Source organism: Symsagittifera roscoffensis, chromosome 5 (assembly GCF_963678635.1).
Source record: "Symsagittifera roscoffensis chromosome 5, txSymRosc1.1, whole genome shotgun sequence".
NCBI lineage: Eukaryota > Metazoa > Xenacoelomorpha > Acoela > Convolutidae > Symsagittifera > Symsagittifera roscoffensis.
The window spans coordinates 46,073,500-46,087,487 of NC_087066.1; the positions used below are offsets into that span (position 1 = coordinate 46,073,500).

Sequence of the window (13,988 nt, forward strand, 5' to 3'; positions counted from 1 at the left end):
AATTAATGCGCGATATATTTCGCGCTAATAATGCGTAAGCGGAGATTTAATCAGTCTTAGAAATCGTTTCAAATTGGTTAAAAGAAGCTTATATGCCATAAGTGATTTGTTAAAAAGAGCGAAATCTATCCTTTTGTACTTTATATAGCGTGTGGGGGGATGATTTTCACAAAAAATCCTAAGTTTTAGAAAAAAAAATCATTTTATTTTATTTTGTTTAATTTTTTCTATGTTATTACTGCTCCATAAACCTTAAAAGGCAGTCGGAACCTTTAGGGCTTCGCCCTGATACGAGCAGTCATGTTTGGTTTTGTGCTGACTTTTTAATGCTTTCTTACCATAATTTGATTTAAAACTCCGATTTAAAACGTTTGAAAAAACTTACAATTTTCGTCTAACAGAATAGAAATTTAACAACCCTGCCTTTAATAACTTCCCAAAATCTATTGTGTAGAACTGCACGTTGTCATAATTGTAAAATAGCTCGCATACACTCTCGGTTTTAGACAAATTCAATATTGCCGATTTGAGAAGGACTTTGCAGACCAGACCTGATTTCAGAGCAGCCGATTCCACTGAACAAGACTGTCTGGCGTCGAGAAAGGTCTTGCCAGAAGTTTCTAGAAAGAACAATTGGTCTTCTTGCGATTGGCTCCGGTTGAATTTAGATAAATTTATGATTTTGTTGCATCTCTCCGCAGATGTAGATCGGTCCACTTTTGATATGCGAGGCTGAGGCAAAGAAGGGAAGTCTGAGTCACTCAAAGAATTTTGTGACATCATTTCAGATGATCGCAGCTCATACCTGGCAGATCTTTTTATTCCTAAAACCAACAAAAAATTCAAAACAAGCAATTTAAAATTCACATCGTTCAGTAGTAATAGTAACGCTGTAAGGGTGAGACGGTTTTTCCACGGGGAAAATGATCAGCATACCAGCTGTTCATCTCCGACTGTTGATCCCCTATGTTAAGAACCGCATGCAATATTTGTGCTAATTTTTCGGGCTGAACAATATTGCAACATCCTCAAGCACCGAGCACAGACATTTTGGGTCTCGAATCTACTATAAGTATCAGTTTCTTCTCATTCTGCTCCCTACTTCATTTTTGCTAAGAAACCCCTAATTTTGCTCGTTTTTTTTTCCGACCGACGCTAATATTTTTAAGAATGCAATAGATCAACAATTGTTAAAGAAAAAAATAATTTCCATCAACTTTGATTAGCGAAACAATCGAATTCAAATCAAAGCAATGGCTCTAACTATCGCTAAATGTTTTAAACTTAGGGCCTAAGAAATTTTATGAAAACCGTCCAAAATTTGTTTTAAATGCGCAAAACTTGAACTTTTACTTAAACTTAATTATCTGAACGCAGTGTTGCGGTTAGACGCTCTTCAGCTCAGGGATGCGCGTTGTGGGTTACATATCAGTATTTAGACAACCGCGTATTCAGACTGGTCAGTATTTAGACAAACGATGTTTCAACCAATCAGAATCGAGACAAAGAAGAAATTAATAAATAATTATTATTTAAATTGGATTAGTTATGTCTTTTCTCGATTCTGATTGGTTCATACAGTATTTGTCTAAATACTGACGAGTATGAATACGCGGCTGTCTAAATACTGGCTGCACTCCCGCGTTGTGATAGCTACCCCTACTTCATTGGCTGATTTGTACTTTAATAAGTACGAGCCTATTTTGATGGCCCACGTATTTATACTGCTCTATCGTGACGTGGGCTTTTCTCATGGGCGAAGGACTGAATGTCCAAAGGACTCATGGGCGAATGACCGAAAACAAAAATCGTCGAAAACCCATTATTAAAATGAATCAAATGCCGTTCAACTAAAAGGAGTTAAATTAAGCAAATTTTGCTCCGTTGATAACGAAACCCTTGAAATATAAACTTTGTTCCAGTTCGCCCTCGTTCAAGGACACTTTGAAAAATTTGCCGTTTTATGCTTGGCCAATATTAATTTTAACTCCCTGGAAATGCTTACTTTCTGTGAGATTTCTTTCCAAGTTTTAAAATCCGGAAATCTGATTGGCTGATTTTCTTTTTTGCCCATTCAGTCATTCGTCTATGAGGAACTCAACCTATGGTGGCGTCCCTCAAGATCGAGGGACCATTGTTGCACTTTTTTTCCAGCTATTTTCACCCAATCAGAAATGATTTTTCAAAATTCTCAAAAAAATTGCAAAAGTTTCAATTTGGGAAAAAAGCAGGCCTGAAACTGAAACTGTCGGATTGCAAATTAAGTAGAACACGACTGCTCGTATACAAGGCAAAGCCCTGAAGGTTCCGACTGCCCCTTAATCCATATCGAATAGTTTTTGGGAAAAGAAAAAACTGAAAAACTTTAAATTTTGAACCATGCCATAGATCAATTGTGAAAATTTAGTCCAGAGCATGGCCAAATTAGCTGTTTTCAACTCCCAAAATATTTCTTTTTCATTTGATTTGAAGGAATCGATATCTCTAAAGGAGTAGAAAATTTTGTTAAAAATTATCATTTCGATAACCAAAAGTTGACTGAATGAAAAAAACCACCCGAAGCATAAATTATTCGTTTTCTTCGAAAGTCGGAACATTACTGAAATTTCAAAAACTGTCAGATGCGTTGGAAAATTTTTTATTACTTACACGATAACGGTTTAAAGCATTGAACAACAGCCATAACTTATTCGACATCTGCGCGAAATGTATAGTAAAACAATTTCTGCTAATTTTGAATTCGATTTTGTGCAAAAAATATTCGGCGAATAGGAACGACTAACGATTTTGACTGGTTAAAAGTTTTCCATCATTCTATCCTTCATCTTGAAAATAACCCCCTGCTCTACTATCATAATGATTTGTTTACAGTGAACAGATTTACAGTCGAATACGGCTTAGCGCTTTGGCATTCATCCTTGATATTATTTGGTTTTGACATTTCACTCTATTTGGCATCTAATTATTCCAATTATGGAAACTAATAACTATTGACTAAGGTACGTGTATAGCAAGCACTACGTTACAAGTCGCATGGGTGATACAGAATGGCAACTAATTTTTTTTTAAACGAAGTATTACATACAACGATTATCAAATAAAAAAATTTTAAAAAAGAAATCAGTCTAAAAACATTATTTGATTTAGATTTTTTGTTATCGCTCTGAAAATTTTCATTCAGCCACCAGTTTTTTCTTAGAAAAAAAATTCAAAGATGTCAAAAACAAAAAAACGCTTCCTAAAATCTAAAACTCGAGTTTAAAATATAAAAACAGCAATCAATTGCTGAACACATAGCATGACATTTTCTGATCAGTCATAATTGAAAAAAAAATAGTTTCAATTTTCTCTACTTGAAATATATTCTCATCAGAGCGAGTTTTTTTTGTCGAAAAAATGTATGAAAATAGGCTCCTAGAACTAGCAATAAAATCTGAAATATTATTTTAAAATTCATTGTCCCATGAACTTACTGCAAAAATGGAAGTCAGTCGCTTAATGGAAAATATTCAAATCCGATGAATGAAAAGAAAAACGAGAAATTTAATTGTATGGTTTCACGAATTGTGCAGCAAAACTTAGCTATGCTGCTTTAGTTTGTTTTCTGTTATTAATGACTTCGGTTTTGGGCAAAAGTCATTTAGCCAATAGGAACGTCTAACAATTCCGATTAGTTAAAAAAATTTCATCTTTCGGTGCGTCCATCATGAGAAAACCACTCAAAAAATTAGTTTTGCGTTCCATAAATTGACTGAAAATTACACCGATGTTTATGCCAAAACCAAAAACAAAATAATCTATAATACAATTATACTGATTTTGCAAAGTTGTATGAGACCTGTATGACTAGTGTTTTTCCATAGACTAAATGTATGGAATTGAATGGCCAGCATTTTTGGTCTATGGAGGTTAACCCAGTTAAGTATGCTTTCATCAATTGAACAGTGGCATTTATGCGACTGATTTTTTTATTTTGTGTGGATGAACTTGGTCGAAACATAAATCCATTTGGTCGAACTCGGTCGAAACATATTTAACCTTAGTCGAAATGGTCCAACTGAAACTCGCGAGGTCTAACTTGTTCAAAACATATATGGTTCGGTCCAAATTCTGGTCGAAACATGGAAGATTTTGGTCGCACCGGTCGAAACAGGCATTTATGGTCGTACCGGTTAGAACATAGGCGTTTTTGGTTGCACTAGTTGAAACACAAAATCGAGACTTCGGCCTGGGGTGCAATGATTAATGAATAGCCACCCTCGCGGAAGCAAAACACAAATTCGTCAGTCGTACGAATGTACGATAAGAATTAGTGTTTCTCTTCAAATTTTTTTTTACAAAACTGAAAACATAACTAAATTATCTAACCGCTGCTTTGTTGCTGTAGAAAAGGCGGAATAACAACGATTACAGCTAGCCCAGTTAATGCCGTAAATAAAAGGGTGAAGAGACTTGGTCTACTTTTAACTAATTTGTTTCTCGTCAGCGTCTGATGGTGTTTGTGCATGTTTGGAGAGTGTTGGGGTGTAGATAAGTCGTGATCAGAGGCCGGCATTGTTTGTAAACAATCAGTTCGAGTCGCTTAAGTATGATTGTTGACAGCTCCCTAAAGATAGATAAGTCTCTGAAGAGAAGTTTGGTAAATGTGAGCTTAAAATGTTGATGAGCCCCTAAATAAAAATTTTATGCGCCTGAAAATTTTGGAAAACGGTTCTGGTAGTGTTTTAGACTTTTTTGAGACCAGATGGCTCGAACTTGCTGTACATAAAGGCACCCACTCATCACACTGGGTCCAAAAATTTCAGTGCCGTAAAAAGTAAAAACAATTCTTAAACAAAAAAATTAAACTTGTGTTTTTGAAAGTTACGCATGGTGTGCGGGCAGTTTATAGACAACCGCGTCAGCAGACAGGTCATAGAAGGCAGACAAAGTGGATCAACCATACAATACCGCCCCCCCCAACACACACACACATAGACAACCAACACACACAAACGATCGATTAATAAGGAAGAGAATACGAGTTTTTCATAAAAATAACTTTGAGGAGAAAAAAACTTCAACTTACTAACAAGATTAAATTATCGGAACATAAATAAAATGTCGATTCAACTGATTTTGTAGCCTATCAGAATACAAAATTGTATGAACAATTTCAAAATGATTATTTCATAAAAAATTATCTTTCAGAATCATTTCATGCTTGGGGATGGCATTCTACGCTAGGTCACTACGGGGAAAGTTTGAAAGGTTGTTTGATCCGCAGTTTTGAGGAGGCTCCAAAATTCTACATTTCTTGTGGATATCTTTAACTATTTCCCCCTTTTAGAAAAGGGGAGGTTTGTTAGGTACAAAATTTGCATGCTTAGCCGTGGAATTATTTATTTCATTATAGGGTGGCAATTCGTTACTAGGTACCAAAGGGGGGAAGATAATTAAAGAGAACCTTTCGTATAAAAAATAGGCGTATACTTGTACCTGAGTTTTGCTTCAATATCAAAGAAATTAAGACGCCAATAATTGTAACAGCAGTTTTCATAACCAGAGTGTAATGGGTTGTTTAATTCGAGAGCATTTACAAAAAAGAAAGAAAGTCCGATTTAGGACTTTATACAAACAATTGAGCTGCTCAAGTTTACTTTTCGTTTATCTTGACTTGGTCAATTTAAATCCAACCATCAGATCAGAAAAATGTCGATAACTGTGGTAATTGTTTTTGTTGAATTAAAGCTCTCTCCGCTCTGCGTGTAGGTAGGTATAGTGGCGGTTTAAATGAACACCAATGATTGCCTGATGCTTCTAACCGGCGGTCTTAGCTTTGTAGGATTAAATTCTAATGTGATTGTGCTTAAAACTTGAGACAGCTGGAAAAAAGCGGATCAGCGCTAAATCCTGGCCTGCAAATTGATTTCAAAACTGCTCAGAACAAAATGACGCACATTTCCAAATAAGTATGCTTGAGGAGGGAGAGAAATAATAACGGCCGCTGAAGCTGTTTGGATGGGAAAAACTTGTTTATCGGAGATATTAAGTATATAAATTTATATCGACTTTTGCAATATATTGTATCGACTAGCATGTTTACTAGAACAAGACTGCTAAGATTGCAGGTACCATGCCACGCCCTGAGTATTCCGACTGCCCCTAACGCCCTAACCGTGCTTGGAGCTCCATTAGAATTATTCACATGGTCCTACCTAGCAGATTTTAGTTTAAGGAGCATGTGAATAGTTTGTACATACTCAAGTGAAAGATCACTTTCCTAAAAAACAACAGCAAATAGAAGCGAAATACTTCAATGCAAAAATTTTCTGGCAAATTTTCCTTAAAAATGCAGGGCTGATATCGCGAGCGTTAAATCAAGCTATAAAATGGCAAAAAATGCGAACTTAACGACAATTAAAAACGCATTTAGCATCCTTTTAATGAAATTTATGCTCAGAAAGTTGGCGAAAACTGGAGAAAAAGTCAGTTTGAGGCTCAATTAAGTAAGAATAGTTTCTTTTCACCAGTCCATTAATATTATAGTGCATTTCCTAGCAAGTGTCCTAATTATATATAAAAAAAATTTCATTCCACTTTTTCGCAATTTAGGGGGGATTTAACCGAAAAGACCCGAGTCTTCTGTTTAACATAAATCCTAAAACCTTATGTCGAATTGGTATTGGTGATTCTACTGTATTACTTGCTATAGTAACCTGAGCGTAAAATTGATTCGTCATTAAATTAAGTAGTACAGCAAACAAAGGGCAAAAGTTCGAAATAATTCAATCTTCGAAGATATAGTCCCTCCTATGGCAGAAAATGCAGAGGAAGTAAGATCTGAAACCCCCCCAAATCGGAACTAAGAAAGCTAATGTTATGAAATTCAGAGGAGCAATACTAGGGATGATTTGACCCGGGCATACAAAAAACGGGACCCCTCAGACCCTTGGGGGGCAAGTGATAAAGGTCCCCGGAAGTGTAAATAGCCCTATCAGAACTCGGAAACTAGCGGCGGTGTAGGGCTCAAATTCTAGTATGTTGTAGGCCTAGTAAAGAAGAGCTTAAGTTTGGAAACCCAGACCCCTTGGACCCCTACTTCCGGTGCTGTGCCCTATGCAAATAGACCCAACCCCGACTTCCGGGAGTCGATTCTCGGACCCCACTGAACGCAGGAAGTTAAAACTTTGGGATAGCATAGGTAGCAACAAAGTACATCTTGTGTTATAATTTGAACCAAATCCAGCGGCTGAACCGGAAGTTATTTGCACTTTGGAAAACCACCCCTTAAACCGGAAGTAGGCAATTTACGCAAAATAATGAACGAGGACATATTGATTTTATGGTGGCATCAGATACTACAACTCACCCCCGGAAAAAGGCCCCTAGTGATTGAAACCACTCCGGCGACTCCTTCCGGTGTTAAAAAACTTTCCCCGGAAAAAGAGATAATGGATAACTTGTGAAGTATTAATGGGATATGAATGAAACTTGGTAGTTAAGACCCCCATAGGATTCTGAACCCAAATATGGAAGTTTGACCCCGGTTGACCCCTGGGTGACCTTAAGTTGACCTTTGGGCGTTTTGACCCAACAATTGCATGGAAAACCACGAGATTAACACCGGAAAGTGGCGTATTCCCCAGCCTAACCCCCGGAAATGAGCATCGGTCACCTTGCTAAAAATTGGGGGGGAAACTTATATATTGGGAACTAGAGCAGAAGCTGATAGAGATATAGCTTTTACATTGCAACCTTGGAGTAGAGGATTTAATTTAAAGTGGAATTGGTAAATATTAGGTTCAGTTTAGCTTGGCGAGTGATTTATTAAAAGAATATCAATCAGGGTAAAAGAAAAGTAGTCCCAGAGGAAATTGGTAGTAATAGAGGCATAGCATGAGAGTTAAGTTTCCTAAATAGTATGAATGGACAAGGACTTTACTTGGCTTCCCGGAGGTGACTTTCTGGTTTGATTTGACCCCTAATAGACGAACTATGTTCCCCTGATAGCTAGAAGGTCGGGATTGGAATAGAGTACAGATAGAAAATTTAGATGCCTGAAATTGGTAAGCTACCCATGAAAAGGGCCTCCCCCTACCCTTGGGAGGTCGGAACGTTAACGGGATAATTAAAATAAAGACCTTGGGAGGATTACTGAGTAAACATAGCATGGTTTAGAGGTTAGTTGAATTCGAGGGCTGAAGTCACAGCGTTCAGGAATTGGTTGATTAGAATCGTATGACATTTGTTTGCTTGGTAAAATTGTGACAGCTACCGCATGCCGGGTATCTAATACGTGTGAAAAGATTGATAAAAGAAACCGAAGTTGGCACGTGGCAGAGTTGACAAGGGGAGGGATATAGTCTTAAACATGTGCGGACGGGTGATTTAAGCGGATGTCTGGACTGATTGGGAATGGCGTGACTTAACTAAAACTAAGTGCAGAGAAAGATAAGGAAGTGGAGGCTACCAGAAAGCCTGTAAGAGTCAGAACAGTTGTTAACTACTATTAAGAGTAGTTGGTTCTCGTCAGAGAAAAGAAGAATTATTGCGAGCGAATCGAATAGTTGGTTCTCGGTTAGACAGAACAATTTTTGCTAGTTAGTCAGGTAATTGGTAGGTAATTGGTTCTCGGATTAAGAGACCAGTAAATAATTAGTTCTCATCAGAGATTCTCTAGAGAGAGAGAGAGAGAGAGACTAGTTAGTGTTAGCGGAGTACATTGGAAGTAAATTGCAATTAGGCAATTTGGCCGATAAATCGCAGACCCTTCCCTTTGACTTGATTATTAGATTATATCCTGGCCACTCAGAGCCTTTTGTAATTGGACATATCATCTAAAAAATTTTATCATTGGGAACCCTTGCGATTGTATCGAGTAGACGAGACAAGACAGCCGAAGAGCAATACACAGAGGGGCAAGCAACATAATACAATACAGAACTGTTGCCACCAAAATAACCCCTTCGGAATAGTAGAAAGTACTGAATCTCGGTCGCCCCGCTGAATTCACTGCCAAAGGGACATCTTCGCAAAGAGAAGATCCCCTAATTCTACACCTTAGGTAAATCCTAAACATTTTCTTTATAAAAAATACTGCGCTCTGATTAGCGGGAGAAAAGTGTTTGAACAATCTGCGGTTGCTAGTTTACGTTTTCGGTCTCAAAAAAGGGGTGGTCCCGAATAAACTCTAACACCAACATCAATAATAAAAAATCAGAAATTCGTTTACGAATCGAGCACATTACAGAATTTATTTTTAGTAAACATACCATTTTAGTACCGCCAATACAAAAAGGTCACCATGAAGCTACAAGTCTGTTTGCAGGTACCAATGAAAAGCAATTAGATCTACTTAACAATCCCCCAGGGTATCTGCTAAAGAATCTTCACCATTATGAATAGATACAGTAAATTAGCGCTAGAGCCATGTATTGAGAATTATAATTTTGCTGCACTCTGCTTGGTCGAAAATTGACTAACTTAATCTACTTAACAATCTCCCTCTTTCTGAAAAGGGGGAGAATGTTAAGTAGATCCGAGCAACTTGTAAGGTACGAATTTAAAATGTTTTTTATCCAGTTGAACTATTTATCTTGGTTAAAAGAAACTGAAAATACCTGCAAGAAAACTGAATCTTAAAATACCTGCAAGTAAATGTTGTAAAAAAATGGCAACTCGTCAAAAAAGCCAAACAAGATTTAGCCAGGAAGCATTTTTGCAGAACTCGTTTTCGTGCAAGTATAAGTCAATTGTATTATGTTTTTAAATAATTAAGTCTAGTTTGGCAATCTTTTTGAATAAAAATTGAACGAACTCACTAACTTTTTTTAAAAATTTTTCATTAGTACTTTGTAATGTTCTAATCTGTGCGTAAGTTAGTAGCCGTTTTCTTAATTTTTTGATGTTGTGAAATTTTTCACAATTACATTGTGTTCAATTTTCATGAGCTATGTTCGTATTTTACATTTTTGTATGTATGTTCAAAAACTTGCAGAAAAAACTGCACCATAAAAGAGCTAGTAAAATTGCACCATAAAAGAGCTAGCAAAATGGCTATCTTGGGCAGGAAAGTTTTTTTTGTAGGGTGACTCATCGTGAAACTGAATGGTACACTACTTTATTACATCTATCCGAAACACTCTGTAGTTCACAAATTAGATGAGTCATACGTTTTTGTCACGTCTATATCACTTTTTTGAGTTTTTCCGAGTGATTATTCCCATTAAGGAGCTTTTTCACCTTTGCAGTAAATTTTTATTAGTTTTTGAGGTGGCAGCCGTTCATGAGTAACCCAAACTGATGAATTGAACGGTAGCTTTCGTACGATCTCGTGAAAAATTATGCACTTGTTTTTCGTATTTTGGACGTGCTCAGAGAAATTTAAATTGCAATCAAGCTGCACGCCTAAGTAAAAATCTATCAACATTATCTGTTTTCGACATTTCCCCCAAACATTTTTCGATGCATAGTTTCACCTTGATGCGTTTTTTTAACTTGATTTAATTTGGTTTTGTCAGAGTTCATTTCAAGTAACTTGCTTCCATCTATGTTTGTATGTTAATGAAAGCCAGGTCTATTTTTTCCAAAACTCCGTCATATTTTATTTATCATCTCCAAAAAAAATGTAGTTATTTTTTGCTATCTCGCGGAGATGATTGATAAAAAGCAGAAACAAAACTGGACCTAGAACTGATCCCTAAGAAACACATTTCATTTTCTTTTAGATACTCTGTGTTTGACTTTATAGAACACACTGGTAACGGTTGTCTCAACAAAAATATAGAACTGACAATGTTTTCATCGCAATCTGCACGCTAAGTTTTTATCAAAACAGGATCCCATTGACGCAGGGTTAAAGTTTTTCAGTCCGTAATTTTTTTTAGTTTGACAAGAATTGTCAAAATGATATGAGAAATTTAATTTTTATTTTCGCCAATTGATTTACTACATGAATTAACTTGAAAGATTTTAAAAGATTCACCGATTTTAGAAAGCCAATATTTTTCAGGAACTCATTCATTCTATTGAATCACTAAACAGATTTAGAAAATTAATCGCATGTATAGTGCTTTAAACATAGTTTTTGCAAATCGACCAGCAAGGAAATCTTTTAATAGCTTGCTGAGATAAACTCAAATTGTTACGGAAAGCGATTCGCTCAATGAAGTAACAAAAACGCAGATTTGAAACGGAGACTTAGAAGGGTAATTAGACGCCGATTTGGAAGAGTACTTCTCAGAAAAAATCAAAAAATCTAAAAACTTTAGAATAATCAAAATTTTGGCTTTTCCACGGGCCATAGGTTTTTGTAACAAAAAAATTTGGACGTAGCCACATTTGCAAAAAAGCATCGCACAATCCGTTTTTTGGATTGAACCCGTCTTTTGGATTGAACCCAAAGATTTTCCAAGGATGATATCTTTTTGTGTAGGCAGTTTGTGAGTGGTCGCTAATGCAGTGGAACTTCCAATGTCTGTTATTTCCATTGAACAATTTCAGATTTGAGAGGGTAGTTTTTGAGAAAACGAAAAGACAAATCAAACAGATGGAAGAAGGCTGTAAACAGAGGGGTACAGTAAAGATACTTATAAAGTATGCAGGCTCAAAAAGGAAAAGGCGGGCGTTCCATTTATATTTCCTTTTTGAAAATTGGTATAAAAAGTTGAAATAAACTAAAAATTTTTGCAAAAAAAAAGAAAAATTTTTCCAAAACGTCTCAAAAAAAATTAAAAACCCAATCAGATATTTTTCATCATTTTTTTTTATCAAATTAGAAACCTAAGGAAACATGCCGAGCAAGACATCAATTTAAATCAGCAACGGAACACAACCTACCAAGCTTATATAATATGAGCTGAAATCATTTAAGCAGAATGAAAATATACAAATTATTTCTAACACTTGAAGCAATACATTGCAAATTGCATATAAAAAATTATTCTACGATCTGGCAATTAAGCCGACAAAGCATATGCAGACAATCTATTAGGCTAACATTTTTTTTTGGAAAGGAATGTTTCCAGTTTAAAAAAAAGTTCCTGGTCAGTCAGATTCCGACCCACGACCTCTTCCGTCCCAGGCGTATTCTCCAACTCAAGGCTAAGTGCCGGACACGCATAGAAGTTTGAATTCATTATGAAACAAGAAACAAGTGATTCTGTTAAACAAATTGTTAGCCCTAAAAAAGTCTAGATTCAAGTTTGATAACGCTTGCTAATCGCAAGCGTAATAAATTACTGAACTTAATTGTTCTGACTTTTTGAAAAATCGAGAGAAACTTTGTATTCGGGTATCTTTTAGTTTTTATTTTTTTGTTTACCACGCAAAATCATCTACTACAAATAATTATCGGAGAGCGTTAAAAGATATATCATATTAAAGCCCTTACAACAGTGATTCGAACAACATTTAAGCAAAATAAAAAAAATCCAAGAACAACATTAAGCCAATAAAATTGCCATGAAACGCTTATTTTTTTTTAAATAGGAAGCTTTAAAAAATGGCATGTAGTAATACGTGCACTGTTTCCTTTAGCTTCAAGATCTGACTGAAAACACCATGCCATCTCATTCGAGTCCATACGATTTTCACTTTTCTTGCAAAAAAAAAGCAAACGTATCGTTTCTTACGGCTCTGGGAGTTGTCGAAACATGGAACGCTAAAAAAACTCAATACTAACAGCGCAATGAATAATCGATGTGCCTTAAAGGCGTCAGATATTGAAAAAAGAACATTTCAAATAGTGAATTTTCTTTTTTGAAAACAAGGTCACAAGAACCAATTTATAAACTAAATTTATAGAGAATACATTGATGTACACTTGAATGAAAACCAGAAGTTGTATGTCGCGCTCCAACTTAACAATCTCTGATCCGAAAGATATTCGTGTACACAAAGCCGTTCTAATTTAAAAAGCTATGAACTGACACAGATGAGACGAGATTGTTAAGTAGACAGCGAAATAGGAAAAGACAAGGGCTCTCTTTTTCCCCTCCCCATTTCTTACCCGCTCCCTTCAAACAGTAAAACAGAAACATGATTTTTAGGTTCCAGTTCTAGTCACTGTTTAGGGTTGTGCACAAATATGTGTTTTCAACTCGATTGTGTCGAAATACTTTTAATTTTTTTTTACTGTAACAATACTTGTTCGGTTGTTTTAATTCAGCAATTAGTCCGCTTGTCAATTCATGCTGCATATAATCCCACCACAGATGATCAATCGGATCACCGCACATGTACTTTGGATCAAAAACAAGTGTATAAGCAAGAAAATACCATGGGCAAGGAGAGAGGGAAAAACAAGAGCCGACTGAAAAAACAAATAACAAATTGATATTGTTTAAAACAAAGGATCATGTGAACTATTTACCCCTAATTTTTTCCTGAAAAAATCCACTTATATAGAGGAGTCTTTCAACAGTTGAGCAAGCACTCGTTTTTTATACCTTGTACCGAATTTCCCTTTTTCAATGGGAGAGAGGGGGGGGGTGGTTGATAGTTAACAAAATCCAGAAGAAACAACAGCCGTGCCAGAAAATATACATATGATAGAAGAGGTGAAAATGTGTATGAAGAACAGTCAGTGAGTACACCACATGTTTTATACATAGCAAACGTACAATAGATAAATTTGTAAACTGTAATAACTAAATCTAAATTTATAACAAAATCTGCGAAATTAACACGAGGATATACTCATACTAGGAGAAGATACCTTCTTTTCTAGTCAATCAATCTGGAGAAACAAGTTGTTCTGAAAAGAACTCAAAACGACGCTTTCAAACGGAATAGGGCCAAAATACGCAAACAATTACGATTGTTATCAAAATCAATAATCGAAACAGATCTAATCTAAACTATTCAAGCAACTAATCCACCATGAAAAGAATGCGTGCAATCAATGAGTGTTATACGATATAAAGTATACTGTTAACATCACGCAATATAGTCGGGTGAATTTTTAGACTCGGGTCAAAAATTTTCTGTATTTTTAAAAAGAACCC

General features: G+C 35.9%; 1 long non-coding RNA gene across 1 annotated transcript; it reads right to left on the minus strand.

Annotated features, from left to right (window-relative positions):
- Positions 1-428: 428 nt before the first annotated feature.
- Positions 429-5,772, minus strand: LOC134847019 (uncharacterized). The gene is made up of 3 exons (XR_010162848.1): positions 5,479-5,772; positions 4,369-4,606; positions 429-824 (listed from the first exon to the last, which is right to left on the minus strand). It is a non-coding gene; the product is annotated as an uncharacterized LOC134847019 (long non-coding RNA).
- Positions 5,773-13,988: the final 8,216 nt, after the last annotated feature.